The 19266-nt window shown below is 42.2% G+C and overlaps 1 non-coding gene across 1 annotated transcript; it reads right to left on the bottom strand.

Moving 5' to 3' along the window:
• Nucleotides 1-3056: 3056 nt before the first annotated feature.
• On the bottom strand, nucleotides 3057-3220 carry LOC122797376. Its single transcript, XR_006364098.1, has one exon. It is a non-coding gene; the product is annotated as a U1 spliceosomal RNA (small nuclear RNA).
• Nucleotides 3221-19266: the final 16046 nt, after the last annotated feature.

The raw sequence follows: 19266 nt of genomic DNA, 5'->3' as shown, positions 1-19266 counted from the left end.
AGCCAAAGGTTCCTAGAATTTATAAACTCAAATGCTATGGAACAACTTGTTACCACTCCCACAAGAGGGGAAAACATACTGGACCTGATCATCACCAACATGGGGACTCTATGCTCCAGACCAGAAGTGTATCCCTCACTGGTAAGATCAGACCATAAACTAATCTCACTGGATATTCACATCCCGACTCCACCCCCTGCCCTGAAAACCACAGTGAAAAACTTCTCTAAAGCAAATTTCACACTCCTCAAAACCGAGGTGGAATCCTTCAAAGCCCCCAGGCCTGTGGAAAATACGGCCCAGACCGCAGAATCCTTTATAAATGCATTCTATGAACACGGTCAGGAATGCATGGATCATGCAATCCCAAATAAAACCAAGACCCAATCCTCCAAAGGCAGACGTCCTGTCTGGTGGACCCCAGCCATACATAAACTATACAATAGAAGGAGGAAGCTACTACATGATAGAGCAAAATCCCAAAAAGGGAAGGCATCTCTGATCAGTATTAGCAAAAAACTACAGGCACTCATAAAATCGTCTAAGGCCAGCTTCGAGAGAAAAATTGCACAGGACACGAAGGATAATCACAAGGCTTTCTTTAGTTATGTTAGGAACCTGGGTGGGAATTCCCAGATATGCTCAGAATTAGTCCAAAATGACAAAAAATACACCAAACCCACAGACATTGCTGACATCCTAGCTGACAGGTTCAGCGCAAACTTCTCCCCCCCCCCACCAAAAGGGCAAATATCTATCCCAGCAGAGTGCTGCCCCCCTGACATCTCAGATGCTCAGGTAAGAGCCGCCCTCTCCAAAGCAAAAAACACAGCATCAATGGGACCAGACGGTGTACCGGGCTGCGTCCTACATGAACTCCAAGAAGAGCTAAACCCAAACATAAAACTACTGTTCAATCTCAGCCTTACTACAGGATATGTACCCAGAGAGTGGCGTACAGCAACAGTGGTCCCTCTCCACAAAGGTGGTGCCTCAACGGATCCTGGAAACTATCGCCGCATAAGCCTGACTAGCTTGGTCTGCAAAGCTATGGAAAGGATCATCATGGACCTCATAAATAAAGATATTGGGGACCTACAGACACTGGATCCTACCCAGTTCGGCTTTGTTAAGGGCAGATCCTGCCTCTTAAACATGGTTGATTTCTTTGAAACAGTCACCAAGGGCATTGACGAGGGGAAGGTGGTCCACACAGCCTACCTGGACCTCGCAAAAGCCTTCGATACAATACCCCACTCGGGCATTATAGATAAGCTCACCAGCTTAAATATAAACCCCTATGTCACTAGATGGGTTGCAAACTGGCTCAAGGACAGAACCCACATGGTTAGAATTGCTGGAGCCATGTCAGACTCCAAACCAGTTACAAGTGACGTCCCACAAGGCTCAGTCCTGGGACCTCTCTTGTTTGGTATATATTTCTCGGAGGGACAGGCCAACACGGAAGAACTGTGGCTGACCAAGTTCGCAGATGACTGCAAACTGGGCGCCATAATCGACTCTCCAGCCGACACAAGCATCCTCCAAAAGGGCCTCATAGAAACAGACAACTGGTGCCAGAGCCATGGCCTCACGCTAAACGCCAAAAAGTGTATAGTCATCCCCTTTGGCAAAAACAAAGTGCCCACAAATTACCACATAGGTGGTAATCCATTAAGTACAGAAGAAGTAATTAGGGACCTGGGGACCCAAGTTGATAGCAATCTCTCATTTGACAACCACATGGCCAAAGTGGTTAGAAAAACATTTTATATAGCCCACCTAATCATGAAGGGATTCACATCTATATCAGGGGAGGTCATCATGCCTCTTTACTCATCCCTCATCAGGCCCATAATTGAGTACAATGCCCCTTTTGGGATGTACCTTACCAGACACCTGCAGCAACTGGAAAGACCCCAAAAGTACATCAACAAGAGGATCAAAGGGCTCAAACAGATGCAATATGCTGCCCGGTTAAAGAAACTCCAGCTCTACTCAGTGGCATACCGCCTGCTCAGAGGCGATCTGTGCCTGACGTATAAAGCCATGTCCAACCCGGAATTAATGGACATGCTGCACCTCAGAAAATCCAAATCCCATCGAGCTACGCGCTCGAGAGACTTGAACCTCAGCACTGAAATAAATAGGACATGCTGGAGGGACAGATTCATAACCCAGAGGCTCCCTTCACTCTGGAATAAAATCCCAGTCCAGGTTAGGCAGAGTCCCTCATTGACTGTCTTCAAGAGGAATCTTGATGAGTGGATGGGAGATCATAGGTTTATTCCGGGTATCACATCTGTGTCACTGTTAGACAGAGTATACTGACCTCGAAAAAGGGCATAGCAAAATTAATTTAAAATGGGTGGCGAAAGCCAAACACACACTGGCTAGGCTTATAAATAACCTAGGGCAGATAGCCTAGTATGAACCTATGAATATCGTCAGGGGTACACAGCCAGGACCTCTCTTGCATAACTGCATCATTTAACATTAAAAATCAACACAGTTCTCACTTTGCCTCTTTTGTGTAACCAGTTGCTGTGGTGCACACCATTCAGAGGGTTGATTAAAGGGGGGACAGGAAAAAAAACACAGGCATAAGTGCGAATAAGTGTGTATTCATAAGGAAGCATGACAGTCATATGCAAGCTGCATGTGTTGTGATAGTGGTAGTTTTTGGGTACTGCTTTGTAGTTCATGCGCACATCTTTGCAGAGTTTAATTGGTGTCATGCCTTTATACGTAGGAAGCACGTGAAACGTATCTGCTGATAAAGTCAGCACATCATTTTTCAGACAATGAACTGGACAGTGATGTATATACTGACTAAATATGATCTGGGTTTCTTGAAGGGCCTAACCTTACAAACCTTGATGACATAAGTTATTTACAGTGACTCCTGGCAATTAACAGTATCTGCAAAAGCTTCTTTTAATATCTTATAACACTGCCAATCTTACACTGTTCAACAGACACACTATAAACCTACCTACACAAACAAACACTAAAATACATACAACTAGAACTAAAAACTTACATTACCATTTCACTAGGGGACAGCGCGAACGCAGTCCCCCACTACCACAAATTATGCAGTTGAGTATCCTACATTTGAGGACATCACAGGGGTCAACCCATTCGGTGTGCAATGAATGAGCCTCACCCTGGGAAAACCACCTTTTTGATCATGGTATCTCCCCTGCCAGGTAAGTATGAATTTTATGTTAAAGAAGTAGATGTTCTATAACGTCAACCCTTTTTAAAGTAGTAGTGGCTGGTATTTCCAAACATAGTTCTTTCAAGTTACTGAAATAGCAAACATCTTCACAAATTAAAATGCTAAAATATCACTACTTTAAGAAAAAACAGACAATAATTCTGCTTTCCAACTCATTTCCTACTACCCTGTACTTCACGAATTTGCATATGTCCACATAAGCCCGAGGAAATCTGTGACAACTGACTCTGCTGAACCTCATTGCTACTTTAAAGTAAAGAGGCACTATCTCAGATTTTTTACTAGAGGAGTTTGTTTACATTTTAGTACTCTGTAAATCACACGTTCACCTAGAGGCAATGTTTTCAAAGAGCCTTTTTGGCATACTGCAGGTCAGATTACACAAACTGTCAGTGGGGGTTGTTAGAGGAAATGCTTAGAACTTGCAGCTGCAGTTTGTCCTTTTGTATTTTCCTTCCCCCACTCATGAGCAATTAGATTTGCTGATTGACTGGATTTTTCTTAGCTACAGATGCTATCTTGTCACACACAAACCTGGAGCCTCTTTAGCAATGGAGTGATAGCTACTTTACTATGTACTTGTTTTTGGAAAACTATTCAAGCCTAGGCAATAGTATTTTTCATGCTTGTTGCTACAAATATTTTTCCCCTCCACTGGCAATTATTTTTCATATGGTCTGTTATTAGTGTTGCTTGTTAGTGTGTGTGTGTTGATGTAGGTGCGCTTTTATAATCATACAAATTTTCCCTCATTTTACAGCACAGCATTGCTTTGGACAGTTAAGCCTTGCAAAGAAACATGTTGAGTGACAAATGTCCACATATTCTAAAAAAATAAAATATTTTGCATCTTTTCTCTAAAATGTCATGCAGCTTTGGAACTGAATCTAATCACTGTTCTAAAAGTACTTTCTCATTGGCTGATGCTGTATGTTGTCCTTCAGAAATCACATCATAACTATTTGTCTAATAGTGATTCCATCCTACTGGATTTCTTTTCTCACTGTTTTCTATCATTCAATGTGGTAAAATGTTTTCAACTTTCACATCTTTCCTGAATGTTTGACTGAAGTACAGTTAGTTTACACTGATTATCATTTGAAAGTTGAAGCAAATGCAGTCTATACATTTCCCCATATACGTTTCAGTACCATTCCTAGTATATTACAATAGGTAATTACAGGGGTTCTTATTACAGCAGGTAATTACAGGGTTACTTTTACTAAGGCAGTAAAAATTAAGTGCTGCAACCAAAATCTCATGCCATCGATAACCTTATATTTTGAGAAGTTATAGTAGCTATTTCTCTATTTTTAGTAACATAGTAGTAACAATAAGCTATAGGATCTTACAAACAGAGACCTGGACAGAAAAAAAGCTCCTGAGACAATTCAATTATACAGAGTATTAACAATTGGCAGACAAGTATGTGAGTTGTTACAAACAAGGTTTTAAACAATTAGCAGAAGAAAATGTGACTAGTTATAATATTATTTAAGCTGCTTAGAGCAAAATGAGTTAATAGTTAGGCAGATGCTTATTTAAAGTGGGTAGGATCTTGTTGTATAAGAGTTTGGAAACAAGAAAGGAAAGTAAGAATGGCTAGTAGGAGATGTAGGGGAGGTAGAGTATAGGAGACAGACTAGACAGGTAGGTTGTTTTGAGACTGTAAGAATTAAGAGTGGTTGGAGATAGAGGAAGGGAAGAGGTAGAAGAGGCAGGGGAATAGTGTTAGAGATACATTAAGAGTGAGGTGATGAAAGGATGGTGGTTGGCTACAGTGGCAAAACCACTTTGTTTTTAGGCATTTCCTTGTGGCTAATTTGAAATTTTTGCTATGCTGGAGGGATTTTATTTCCAACGGAAGTTGGTTCCAGGATGAAGCTGGGTTATAGTTATTGAGAAGGCAGCCTAGTTTGGTTTTGGGTTTGTAGATTTCTAATAATTCTTGATTTGAGCTGTGTGGCATCCTAGCAGGGGAATATTTGGATATGATAGTGGAGAGGCTGGGGCAGAAGGAGGGTAGATAGAGGATAGAGTGGATGATTTGTAGTTGGTATAGTTGGAGCAGATGAGGGAATTCAAGCCAGTCTAGTTGCTGTAGTGCTAAGGAGTGGTGTGACTTGTAGGTTTGGTTAGATGCAAATCTGGCGATCTTATTATAGGTAGTTTCAAGCTTGGAAATAAGTGCAGAATTTAGGTTTGTGGATATGTGGCAGCTGCACAGGAGTGTTGGGAGTAATAAAGCCTGGGAGAGAGTTATTCGGGCAGTGTTAGTTAAGTATTTCTTGCTACAGAAAAGTTGTCCAAGTTTCTGATGAGTTTTTTTACCGAGTTAGTACACTTATACAATGTTACAGCTGACATCAAGATTTTGTAGCTGACCAGAGTTGTCATTACCTCATAGTTTGACTTCCAGATTTTTCAGGAGAGACTAGCATGTGACAATAAGTGGTGCCCGGAGCCAAGCCTAAAACTACAGGCCAAGAAATGCAGCACCACCACTATGTTTTCAGCCAAAACTGACCCAGTCATTAGGGACCTGAGCACTGTCACTGACAATTAGGTATCCTTTGATTGTTACGTATCCACTAATGTTAGGAAATCCTTTACCTAATCACCAGGGGTAATTAATACAGTATAATGTCCCCTATGGTATGTACTTGTCTAAGCACATGACCTTGAGAGACTGCATTGTTTTCTCATTACAATAATCAAGGGTATGTCTTTCTTGAGCTGCACAGACAGCCTTAAAGCACTCTGACTTTTTTCTGTTATCGTATAGACTCTGGAAAGGTAATCTCTGTCTAACCTACATAGTGTCCACTGTCACCTGCTGCACATCCACAGAAAGTACAGTTGTGTACACTTACCATAAATGTAGATGTTCGAGTGTATTCACTGTTGCAGTCCTCACATATGTGTTATCCGACTCCTGGTAGCCCTCCGTTGGTCCGAATACTGAAGTCCTTGGTATATGACGTCGACTGCCGCCGGTTGTAAACCTTATGTCATAACGTCAGGTATAAAGGGAGGCAACCAACGCCATTTCCTCAGTTTTTCTTGCCTTAACTGTCAGAAGCCCCCAAAAGAAGGCTAACCCATGAAGGTAGCACCCTGGACCCATGTCATACAAAAAATAAAAATATATATAGTCTGTGCCTTAGGAAAAAGGGGAATGGAGGGTGGGAAACCAGGACTGCAACAGTGAATACACTCGAACATCTACATTTATGGTAAGTGTACACAACTGTACTATGTTCTTCGTGTTTCACTGTTGTAGTCCTCACATATGGGTTGAATGCCAAAGCCCAGGAAAAAAAACAAAAGGTGGAGGAAGGATCACACATTAAGAGTTGGTAAGAAGGCCCTGCAAAACCAGCCCTGGATTTAGAAAACAAAGGTAGATTGCAATGCTTTGTGAAAGTATGGACAGAAGACCAAGTAGCTGCCTCTAGAATGTCCTTAGTAGGCACACCTCTCAGAAGCGGCTGCTCTAGTAGAATGGGTCCTAATACCCTGAGGGGGAACTTTCCCAAGCTGCAGGTAACAAAAGTGAATACAATGAGCAATCCATTTGGAGATGGTTTGTTTTGAAATAGCTTTACCCTGAGCCCCAGAAGCAAAACTAACCAACAACTGTTCAGATTTTTGAAAGGATTTAGTCCTAAGTAAAATCTCAGCTGTCTATGCACATCAAGAGAGTGCAGAATCCTTTCCCCTTTATTTTGGAGATTGTTGAAAAATGTAGGCAGGTGAATAGACTGGTTAAGTGTTAAACTGGACACTACCTTAGGCATAACAGCAAGAGGTTCTCCTGTTCGATTCACGGCTGGAGTGCCTTCTGTGTGGAGTCTGCATGTCCTCCCTGTGGTCAAGTGGCCTCTGAAAGACATGCGTGAATGGGCGTGCCTTCGCTGAAGGTTGGGCGTTGGGGTGGCAACTCGGCACTGTAAAAATCTACTGCCAGTCATTAGTGGACCGGTGTGCCGCTGTGGCGACCCCTAACCGGGAAAAGCCAAAAAGACAAACAACAATAACCTTAGGCATAAAGGAGGAATTAGTTCTCACAGAAACCCGATCTGAGTGAAAAATAATGAAAGGTTCTACTGCCATTAAGGCTTGAAGCTCAAATACCTTCTAGCTGAAGTAATAGCTAAAAGGAAAGCAGTCTTCCAGGATAGAAACTCCATATCTGCAGAGGCAGCTGATTCAAAGGGAGGCAGAGTAAGTTTTTCCAGGACAAAATTAAGATCCCAAGGAGGAGTAGGAGCTCTCCTGGGAGGTCTAAGATTACTAGCTCCCCTCAGGAACTGTTTCATCAAGGGGTGAGAAAAAATGGGTTGCTCAAAAGAACAATGAGCCGAAATTGCTGAAGCGTGAATTTTGATTGAAGAAAAGGAAAGTCCAGCATTAAGCAGTCCTGCTAGGTAGTCAAGAATGAGGGAAAGACAGGGATGAGAAGAATCTTCTCCTTTAGCCAGTATCCAAGAGCAAAATCTCTTCCATTTATCTGCATAGGATTTTCTTGTGCTAGGCCTCCTGGCCTCATGAAGAACTTCAACCACCTGTTTGGAAAGATTTAAAGTATTAGCCAGGCAGTTAAATGCAGAGTTTGAAGATGAGGAGGAAGGAACTTTCCCTCTCCCTGAACCAACAGATCTGGTACCAGGGGAAGATGCCAAGGCTGAGCCTGTGAAAGGCTGCAAAGGAAGGGATATCGATGCTACCTGGGCCAATCTGGTGCTATCAGAATAGCCTTTGGTTTTTCGTCCCTTATCTTTAGCAGCACTCTGGGAAGAAGAGGCAGAGGAGGGAATGCATAAACTGAGAGATGTGTCCATGGGAAGGACAACATGTCCACCCTCTTAGCTTTGTTGTGAAACTCCCTCTTGCAGAAGGTTGGAAGGAGATGACTGGTGTGAGAGGAGAAAAGATTCACTTGTGGGGTGCCCCAATGATGAGTGATGTGATGGAAAAAGTCCTTGTTCAGTTGCCACTTGTGAGTATCCAGAAGATGTCTGCTCAAATGATCCGCAAAGGAATTTAGCCTCCCTGGAAGATACTGGGCTATTAAATGTAAGCCCATGAATGCTGCTATGGACCATAGTGTCATGCTTTGTCTGCACAACGGGTAAGAGTGAGTCCCCCCTTACTTGTTGATGTCCCACACAACTGTGGTATTGTCTGTCCTGATAAGCAGAGTCCCAGGGTAGAGAAGGTCCTTGAAAACCAGCAAGACCTGCTGCACTGCCATCAATTCTTTTATGTTTATGTGCAGATGAATCTGCTGGGTGCTCCAAGTCCCCTGTATGCCCCTACCCTTCAGATGAACCCCCCCCCATGCAGCATCTGAGGTGTCTGTGGTGAGAGTCTGGCTGGCAGGAGGTGGGCGGAAAGGCAGATCCTTGTTCTGAGAACAGGCTATCGCCCACCAGTGGGACTCCATTTGTAGACAGTGAATCAGGGGATGAATCAAGTCTAAGTCCTGTGTGTGTTGACACCAAAGATTCCTAAGGTACCATTGAAGTTTTCTCATATGCAGCCTTGCATATGGGATCATCAAAATACATGAAGCCATGCACCTCAGTGCTTGCAGGAATTGCCTTGCAGAGAGCTGGAGTCATGCTTGCCAAGTCCATGAAGTAAACCGAAAGATCTTTTTGCTTCTGTTGAGGGAGGAATACCACCTGGGTGGCTGTATTCAAACTCGCTCCCAGGAATACAATCTCTCTTGTAGGAACCAACTTTGACTTTTTTTTGGTTGAGAGTGTAACCCAAAGAGGTGAGAGTGTTCTTCACAAAATCAAAATCCTATTCTAGTTATTCTGGGGAGTTTGCTTGAATGAGACATTCGTCCAGGCAAGGATAAATTTGAATGTTTCTCTGCCTGCAAAAAGCAATGGCTGAAGCCAGGCACTTGGTAAAAACTCTGGGAGCAGCAGATAAGCCAAACGACAATGCTGAGAATCGGAAGTGTTGCTTCCCAGCCCTGAAGCGAAGGAACTGCCTGCAACTTTCCCTTATTGAGATGTGCAGATAAGCCTCCTTTAGATCCAAAGTTACCAGCCATGAATCCTTGCACAGCAATGGTACTAACTGTTGAAGGGTGAGCATCTTGAATTTGGGAATCACCAGAAAAGTGTTTAGAATAGACAGATCCAGAATAGGGCACCAGGTGCCCCTTTCTTGGGTAGCAGAAAAAGTCTTGAATAAAAACCTAGGCCTGCTTGATTTGCAGGAACTGGCTCTATAGCCCCCATAGTCAGTAAAGAAGAAATCTGAGTTTCTACCTCTGCCCTGAGAGTTCTGGGTATGTCTGGGTACCCTTGTGAAACACAGAAGGTGTGAAAGTAAAACTTCTAACCTTGGTTTACTATATTAAGCACCCATTTGTTGTCTGTGATGGTAGACCATACCTCTGTGAACCTGGCTAACCTTCCCCCAAAGGAAACCCACGGCCCGCAGAGGTAGTCACAAGAAGGCCGGAGTCATTGAGAATGTTTGCTTTGAGGAGCTGACTTAGAACTCCTCGATTTAGCAGAAGAAGAATGCCACTGCTTAGCCCTTTGAGGGGCAGAAGGCTGCCCTCTGGAAATCTGAAATCCCTAGGCCTATAGCGACCCTGCTTGCCAGGATCAGGGAAAGACCAATTCTTGGAAGGATAATGCCTACTAAACCGAGGAGGCTGAACCTGAAGGAAACATTTTACAGCTTTCATAGATTTTGCCTTATCCTCCAACTTCTTCAGTACCTCCTCAGCCTTATTACCAAAAAGATTGTCCCTGTGCAAAGGAACATCCAGCAATTTAGACTTAACAGGTTCAGAAAGAGGCTGCTCCCTGAGCAAAGCATGCTTTCTAATTACAGAACCAGTGGCTGCTGCTCAGCAGGAAGCCTCCAAAGTGTCAAAACCACAATTAAGTGAATGCTTATTAACTAAAGTGGCAGAATTCAGTAAGTCTTGTAAATCTTTGTTCTCTGTCATGAAAGGAATATCTCCAAGTTTAGCCTTAATAGCCTCCAAAGTATGCTGCTGATACTTAAGCATATGAAAAAGATAATTCACAGATCTAATGGCAAGAGTTGCAGAGGTATAGACTTTTTTACCCCACCTGTCTAAGGCCCTAGACTCATCAGAAGGCACAGGATTTTTAGCAATAGTAGCCTTAACACCCTTGGGGCCTTGAGAAATAATTTCTGGATCAGCAGTGGGGTTTTTAAAAAGGAATTGATGAGATTCAGGCACCTATAATACCTATCCGGTTTTCTGGAGGCAAGAGGAACAGAATTATGATTTAAAGAATTTTTTAAGAAAACATCATCCACAACTTCCAAAACTGGAGGTATAGCCAGAGGCTTATGCTGAGGCAAATCCAAAAATTCCCTGATTCTTTTCTTAGACTGTGGAAAATCCTGACATTCTCATTTAAAATGCTCCCTAAGGGTATTCAAAGTATCCCCAAAGGAAAAATCTTCTGGAGGGGAGGCAGAAGGGATTGAGTCCTCAGCATCAGAATCCTCAAAGCCAGAAAAAAATTGAGAATGTCCATCACCAGCAGACATACTGGAAATCTCAGAATTTGAGACAGGCAAAACATCAGGAGATAATTCCCTAGCCCTCTTTGAAGGGGGTGGATGAGAGCCCCTAATCAGGGAAAGAAGTTCATCAGCCATCTTTACCAACTGGGACTGAGGCACAGGAGGGGAGGCCGATGCCTGCTTGTGAGTAGGTTTGCGGCTGGAAGGTTTACTAGCAATCCGGAGGGACTCGAGAGGCCTAGCAACTGCAGAAGTCTGAACTAAGGTTGTCGGTCTGGTTCTGGTCTCATGTCGAAAAGAAGAGGCATCAGAAGCCGGTGCCTGCAAAGTATCAGACCCATCTGAGGTGGCAACAGACGGTGGGTCTGAAGAAGAAATAGCAGCCTGTGGCATGGAGGACTCCGTAAAGGTCTCGGCAGAGGCTTGCGGCTAAAAATCTGAGGATTGCAGGGGCTGCGAAAGCGCCTCACTGACTACCGCTGTGCTGATGACCAATTTCACCAGTGCGTCGTCGGCAGATTTAACCCTAGGCCTTTTGCGGTCCTTGTCTTCGCGTTTCCTAGGTATATCCGAAGTCGGGAGACCAGAAGATGCCATACCGATGAACTTAGTCCAGACTCTGAAATGCTTATACAAAATCTTAGTTCTACAGCGTATGGTACGCGGTTAAAGGAAGCACAGAGATCGCAGTTAGGGACATCGTGCTCAAGGCCCAAACAAGTTATACAATAGGAATGGAAATAATGGTGCGGAATCTGTATTCCACAAGCAAGACAGTTATTAACTTTATCTGACATTCGTTAAAGCAAGAAAAGAGGATCCCCAACGAGGTACTTATCTGAAGGCGTCTTCAACTTGGTAGTCAGAAAGCAAACAAAGGTAAACGGACGACACGGACGACCGTCACTAGTGCAAATTGCATCTGCTTCAGACTCCACGGCAAGAAAGACTGAGGAAATGGCATCGGCTGCCACCCTTTATACCTGACGTTCTGACATCAGTTTTACAACCGGTGGCAGCCGACGTCATATACCAAGGACATTGGTATTCGGGCTGACTGAGGGCTACCGGGAGACGGATAACCTATATGTGGACGGCGACAGTGAAACATGAAGAACATCTAGTAACATCCTAAACACCTTTTCAAGAGAACTCATCTTCTACCATAACATAAATAGGTCCCGCTGGCAAGATAGCCATATACATCTTAGAGAATCCCCCATTAACAGAATAGATTTCCTTTGGATATAAAGCAAAGTAGCTCCCTGACCCTATTCAAGAATAACCTTGATGCATGGATGGACAATCACAATTACAGCCAAGGTCTGGCCCCCTGAAACTGTCATTGAAAGGGGCCTAAAACTAGATATAAATTAGTCGTGCCACTGGGTACTTACAATATGGGATATTGTGGCCAGGCTACTGATGTTTCTCTGGATCAATAGCCTGCTGTTAACCCATGAATCTGTGAACCTAACGGCACACTTCTTTTATTTTGGCATCACCACATGCTAGCAAACCAGTATCCTTGACCAGACCCAAGAATGGTATTCACAGACCTATTAATCAAGTCTGTACATCGGCTACATGATAGCATCACATAACACAGTGTTGTGTAGTTCAGAGAAGTGACAAAACCTAAAAACAGATACAGATGCAGTACTGTCATCCTGGAAGACCTTAGCATCACAGTAATGAGCAATAACATTTACACGAGGCCTGCCAGTACACTTCTGGATGACCCAAATCATGCAACCACACCCCAGCCCCTGAATGAGAAATAGTCTACTCACACAAATCATATTGCCTAGACAGCTAGACTGCAGATGTCATGCCAATGACAGAACAGTGTTCCCACTCAATATGTCACCATCTGGTGATTGCTCTCATTACTATGCATTGATGATAAGCCCTAAAGTGCTACACCCCATACCTGAATGCATCAAATGAAAACAAGGATGTGTTGTCTCAGTCCGAGTATAGGACTGCCATCACTTGTCAAATGTCCACAACAGTGCACACAAGGTATGGCCAGTGTGTTGATGTCACATTTTAGGTCTATGCAAATGCCTGACATAATGCTGAGGGTCATTTAAAAATTAAAGGGTAATGTAGCCATAATGACTTATTATGGAATACGATAATATTATGCCAGGTAGTACAACATTCATACACTGTATACATTTTATTTTATTTTACATTTGTTGACCGGGACAGTCTAACTGGATTTATGTCCATTTTCAGTAGAGTCCCGGGGAGATAAGCTCCAAGAGATTACTAGACTACTAACATACAGGTAGTAGTTGTTATACAGTTAAATACTACAAATTTTAAACAGTTTAGGAATCTTCACAGTTTATACAAAAAACATGTTACAAGCATTAGATAAAATATTTTAGACTTTATGTACAAGACTTCATTAGTAACGAGAAAGTAATTGTTAAACAAATACATATTTCAAATTTTAACAGTTCAGCAATGCTCACAGTTTAAACAATACTTGTTGCCTGCCTTAGGTAGGATGCTTTAGAATTATATGCAGAAGAATTTAACTAGGTATTTTAAATTATCTCTATTAGGATAAGATATGTTTTTTCCAAGGATAAGCCTTGATCAAAAAAGACACAGACAGAGCAGGAATTAGATCTTACGAGAGGGTATTAGTATGAGATCAGTCTGGATTTCTACAGGGACATAACCAATGGGTTTTAAGAAAGAGTTTCAGATTGTGCTTAAAAAGTGTAAATGAAGACAGTGATGTAAGTTCATGGGGGAGTTGGTTCCAATACTTTCCAACTGCATTTGAGAACAGAGCATCTCCTGCCATGTTGTTAGATTTACATGTTGATACAAGTTGAAAGGTTCTTATATTGGGTAATGAGACTAGCAAGTATTGGTAGGTTGGAAAAGGGTTTTGTGCGCAATGGTGAGTTGTTTAAAGTGAATCTGATTCAGAAGCTCTAACCAGCCTAATTGTTTCAGGTTATGGCAGTGATGGGTCCTAAAGGAGGAAGCAGTAGCAAATCTGGTAATGCTATTGTAAGCATTGGCTAGCTTGTTAAGGTTATTTTTTGACAAGTTAGTATATATGGAAGAAACATAGAAAAGTGTGGAGATAAGGTGGGAATAGGCAACAGTGGTTCTGGCTAGTGGGGAGAGAAAGGGTTTTATCCTACAGAGGGAGGCTAGTTTCCTGTTGACAGTTTTTATGGTATTGTTGATATGGGTTTCAAAGTTCAGGTTGTTATCAATGGTTACCCCTAGAAGTTTGGTTGTTGGATCAGGGGATATGAGTGTACCATTATTGGATAAGACTGAAAAGTTCATTGGGAGTGATTTACGGGTAGGAGTGAAGAGGAGGAGTTTGTTTTTTTTGGGGTTCAAGAAGAGCCATAGTTTTCAGTCAATTCATTTTCCCAATATTTTAGTACATCTGGGTGCTGACTAGCCTGCATCACATCGCTATACTGTCCTTTTCTTTCACTCTGTTATCCACACCCTCGTTTGTGTAACTACCTCTAAATTTAATCAATAATGTATTCTGAGCATATGTGTATGTGTGTGTGTGTGCAATGAATAATCATCAATGAATTTGTTCAAAACACAAAACATCGAACAAACTCATTGATGGTTATCATCATCACCTCTAAATCATCTGAAATAGTAATGGCAAATGTAAAACATGATTTCTGACTCCATTTGTACCTGCATATTTACATATGTATCTCAATATATGATTAGATACACATACATATATGTGTATGTATACACGCATGTATATATGCCAAACTTTATGCTTTTTTGTCTGCGTAATGTGCATGCATACGCCTATGGGTATGCATCCACATATGCAATTTATTCACGTAGGTATACATCTTATAATTAACAGACATGGTTGATACTACCATCCATATTCACACATACCAAAATAAAATATTTTCATGTTCACCCACAAAAAACTCATGTGATTGTGCTACAAATATCACTGAATTGGATATGCCCTGCATGCATACCTCTCAACTATACATATTTTTACAGAATGTCCAGATTTTTGCCTCATATTTTTGGTATATTTCTCATACAATTGTGGTTTTCTGGCAAATATACTGTTATACTGTGAGCTACTTGCCTTCTGGAAAGCAGTCAGCAAACCACTGTCCATACTCCTCACGTGCCCTCTCTGCTACTAAACAGCAAGGAAAGTTCTCCTGCCATCTCTGAAAGGACGCCCTGAACTACCTGTTATTTGTTGTACTGTGAGCTACCTGCCTTCTGGAAATCAGTCAGCAAACCACTGTGTAGGTAGCCTAAACAAACTCTGGAACTGTGACTATAACAGTTGTCTCCCTGTAAACATGACCTATCGCGTGTGTACTTGCAGCCTTCCACAGCCATTTATCTCCCGCTCTCCTCCTGTAAAGCTCCTTGTATCACAAAGGTATATTCTACTTCAGTAACTAGCAATTACCCCATTCCGCCACTAGATGTCAGCACTCCCCATATAAAGTATTTAACTAATCCTATTTTCATATTTCTATCACAAGAGCTAGTGATCTAATTCTACTGTTACCCAATTAGTTCCCTCTTTGAACCTTGCTATCTGGGCGTTAATTTTACCCCAAGCTCGACACTTACCCCATAACTACAGGACCAGCCATTCTCCATAGCCTCTCTCACTGATTGTTTTTCTTGCACGATTCTCCTCTTCTTGGCTCTACCCGCTCCATTCGCCATACGGGCTCACTCTGCTCCCCTACCCTGCCCCCAAATACCACCCACCCCCCACTACCCCTATATTTATTCCATCCAGTACTTTCCTCTCTTCCTCCACCACTCCAATCACTGGCCTCCTCACTCTACCCCTCCTCTTCTCATCTCCACACATCAATTAAAGACCACTCCCCCTACACACTATACTCCACTCTACACCCCCTTCTTCATTCTCTCTCTTATACCCTACCTACATTATACCTCCCATACTACTCTATCTTACAAACTTATATGATCTCATTATGCATTCTGCACTACTACAAACCCTTCATATCCCCTCTATCTCCTTGTTAATTCTAGTTCCACTATACCATACTACATCCTATTCCTCCACTCCTCTTCCACCCTCTTTTCTGTCCCACTTCACCACTCCCAGCCCCATCACACCCTCACAATACCTCACTTCCATACCATATCATCCTCATTAGTACAGCCAACCATTCTCCACTACTTTAAACCAAAGATCTTAGCCACCTCAACAAAACATAATTCTCTAAACTTCTGTCATATTGTCCCCAACAGTCAAAAGATAAACTAAACCCCTACTAACTCCTTTCTTTATCCGCCTATTTGTAGCAGGTGATATGCACCCAAGCCCTGGACCTAGTATTACTAACAACCTCATCCCCCCAATACCTACCAATACCACCAGCCTCAAAAGCCTAAAAATAGTTACTCTCACTGCCCAGAGTAAGAAATAAAGCAACTATCTTCCATGCCTGGCTAAACCAGAACCTACCTGACACTGTAGCCATCTCTGAGACTTGGCTAAAACCATACATCTCCGACTCAGAAATCCTACCCCCTGGTTTCCAAGCCCTTAGATATCAATGCTTGAATAGAAAAGGTGGAGGGGTAGCCTTAATATTCTGTAATCTACTCCCCATTATTCCATACCCAAATCCCATTCCTCAGTTCAACAAGCCAGAACTAGTAATAGGTTTACTACAAATGAATAATCATAAAAGTATCTGCATCATATCCCTTTATATTCCCCCAGGTAACAAATCCACTACTCTAGAAGAAATCCTCCAATGGGCCTCAACTAATATTAACCTAGAGACCTACATTCTAGGTGATGTTAACATAGATTGGAACAAAATTAACAATCAGAATCCAGCCATACCTGTCAATCTACTCAACTTTACTCAATTTACTAACTCCATCACTAGACCTAACAAAATCAGTCCTCCAGGATCTACTCTGGACTGGATCCTAGCTACCCACCCTAACATCATCTTAGACTCAGGCATCCTTCCTGACTCTATTAGTGACCACATGCCTGCCTTCATCCACCGAGCAACCCATTCCTCCCCTCACCAGCACCAATACATACATACATACACAACCTTACAAACTTCAACCCTATAACTTTCTCTAACACCCTCAAACAAACTGGAACAATCTAAAAATACTTCCTCTAGATAACACCGTCGATTACTTTAACTCACCTTCCCTAAATGTACTATATTCGCAAGCTCCACCACAAACTGTAAGAGTCAAACCTAACTCTGCCCCATGGTTAACTAAGGAAACCAAAAAACTTATGCAACAAAGAGATAAATGCTGGAAACTTTCTCAGCACAATAAACATCCTGAAACCCTTCTTAAATATAAGCAACTCCTCAACCTTACTAAAAGACATATAATCAAAGACAAACAATCCCACTATATGAAACTCCAAGCCAACCACACCAAAAACCCCAAAAAGGTTCTGGAACTCAATTAACTCACTTCTCAACCCAGGCACCAAAAACAACCCTTGCCTTGACACTACTAAGTCTGAGATTCAGTTTCTGTCTTATACAAGAGGTACAGTGAATTATTTTCTGTTTAAACTGTGAGCTTTGGCCGGCTAAGACCTGCAAGCAATCAACTGAATGCATAAGTGAAGCTAAGTAAATTTTTATCTGCACTTTTATCAAATAATACACAATTTAAAGTAATTTGTTTGTGTTGCATTGAGCAATATCTAGCTGGAAGTTGTGACTCTGTTTTTCAGTAGGTTCCCACCCACCCTCCCTGTTTTTGTCTTGGTGTTAATCTTGGTGGCTTTGAAATTGCCCGCCCCTCTTGTAAATTTGCACTTGGATACTCCTCCTGGGCCCATCTCATTTGCTCACTCAAAAAAAAAAAAATTTTATCTGCTTTTACTGTATTTGTGTTTCTTCCTACTTTATTTTGCTTTTGCGTCATCTTAAAAGTACTCAATTGTATTTATTACTGCTTGGTGTAACTCATTCCAAGCCTTTTAGTTTAAGCACTTGGGCTTCAGACCAGTTGTTTTACATTAAGAAGGTTTGTGGTCTGCACTATAGTGGCAGGACAGGTAGCTTACATCCTTCTAAGTTGGGAACTGCTGATTGAGGGCTCAGTGTTTGTTATTCTAAAAGTGTATTAATTCTGGTTTACGCACTTGGGCTTCAGGCCAGTTATTTTACATTAAGAGGGTTCGTGGTCTGCACTCTTGTGGGAGGAGAGGCTGGACTCTGCCCTTCTGAGCTGGGAATTTCTGGTTGAAGGCTTGTAGTGCCTGCATGTTTGAGCTGCTTCTTACTGAGATTGGTGCACCTTGTTTGCTGTAGCATAGACCAGATCCAGGCCTGCTGAATCTAGTTTTGTTTGTATAACTTGAGCACTAATCCAGGCATTATTTAAAGTATTCAATTGTATTTATTACTGCTTGGTAGTAACTTGATTAAAGTGTAGCTATCATTCTAAGTCTTTTGGATTAAGCACTTGGGCTTCAGACCAGTTGTTTTACATTAGGAAGGTTTGTGGCCTGCACTGTGGTGGCAGGACAGGTAGCTTACATCCTTCTAAGTTGGGAACTGCTCATTGAGGGCTCAGTGTCTGTTATTCTAAAAGTGCATTAGTTCTGGTTTAAGCACTTGGGCTTCAGGCCAGTTATTTTACATTAAGAAGGTTCGTGGTCTGCACTCTTGTGGGAGGAGAGGCTGGACTCTGCCCTTCTGAGCTGGGAATTTCTGGTTAAAGGCTTATAGTGCCTGCATATCTGAACTGTTTCTTACTGAAATTGGTACACCTTGTTTGCTGTAGCATAGACTAGATCAAGGCCTGCTGAATCTAGCTTTGTTTGTATGCTTGTTTGCTTGTTATTTCCCTGAAAAGCTAATTCCACCTAAAACGCGGCTTTTCAGTGCTTCTGTGGCTCCCTAGTGATATCTGTATTGCTTACTGTACTTATTTCCTTGTTTCACTTGAAAGAAAGTTACTGTTTGTCGTTTTGCATTTAAATTACCTGTAACACATTGCATTTAAGTTACCTGGCACTTGCTCACTAAAGCAATTATATAAGTCAGCACTAAAAAATTAAAAGCACTACACCCTCACAAACCCCCCTTGAGTACCTTGTTCCCCATTGGCCCTTTTTTCAATTATAAAGGAATTCCCAATACTATTCTAGCATGTCCAAAGGTCAGTTGTCAATCTCCTCTCCGGTCCAGCTGGTGAATCTGGGAATTTTGAGGCAATGTTACAACTGCCTCATGTACACAGACAACCCTCTCCTCCTTCCAACAAATTCCAACACATGTGAGAGATGCAACCATATAGCCAAACTGGAGGCTAAGCTCACTCAACTCAGTACTGGCATAACCAGTCAGGAGGAGAAGGAAACCACACTCACTACAATTCCAGTCTCACATAGACATACCACGACAGCAAACCAAACACATAAACACACAATA

This window comes from Protopterus annectens, chromosome 3.part0, assembly GCF_019279795.1.
Source record: "Protopterus annectens isolate FY-2018-M chromosome 3.part0, PAN1.0, whole genome shotgun sequence".
Taxonomy (NCBI): Eukaryota; Metazoa; Chordata; order Ceratodontiformes; family Protopteridae; genus Protopterus; species Protopterus annectens.
This window is presented reverse-complemented; position numbering and strand designations above follow the sequence as displayed.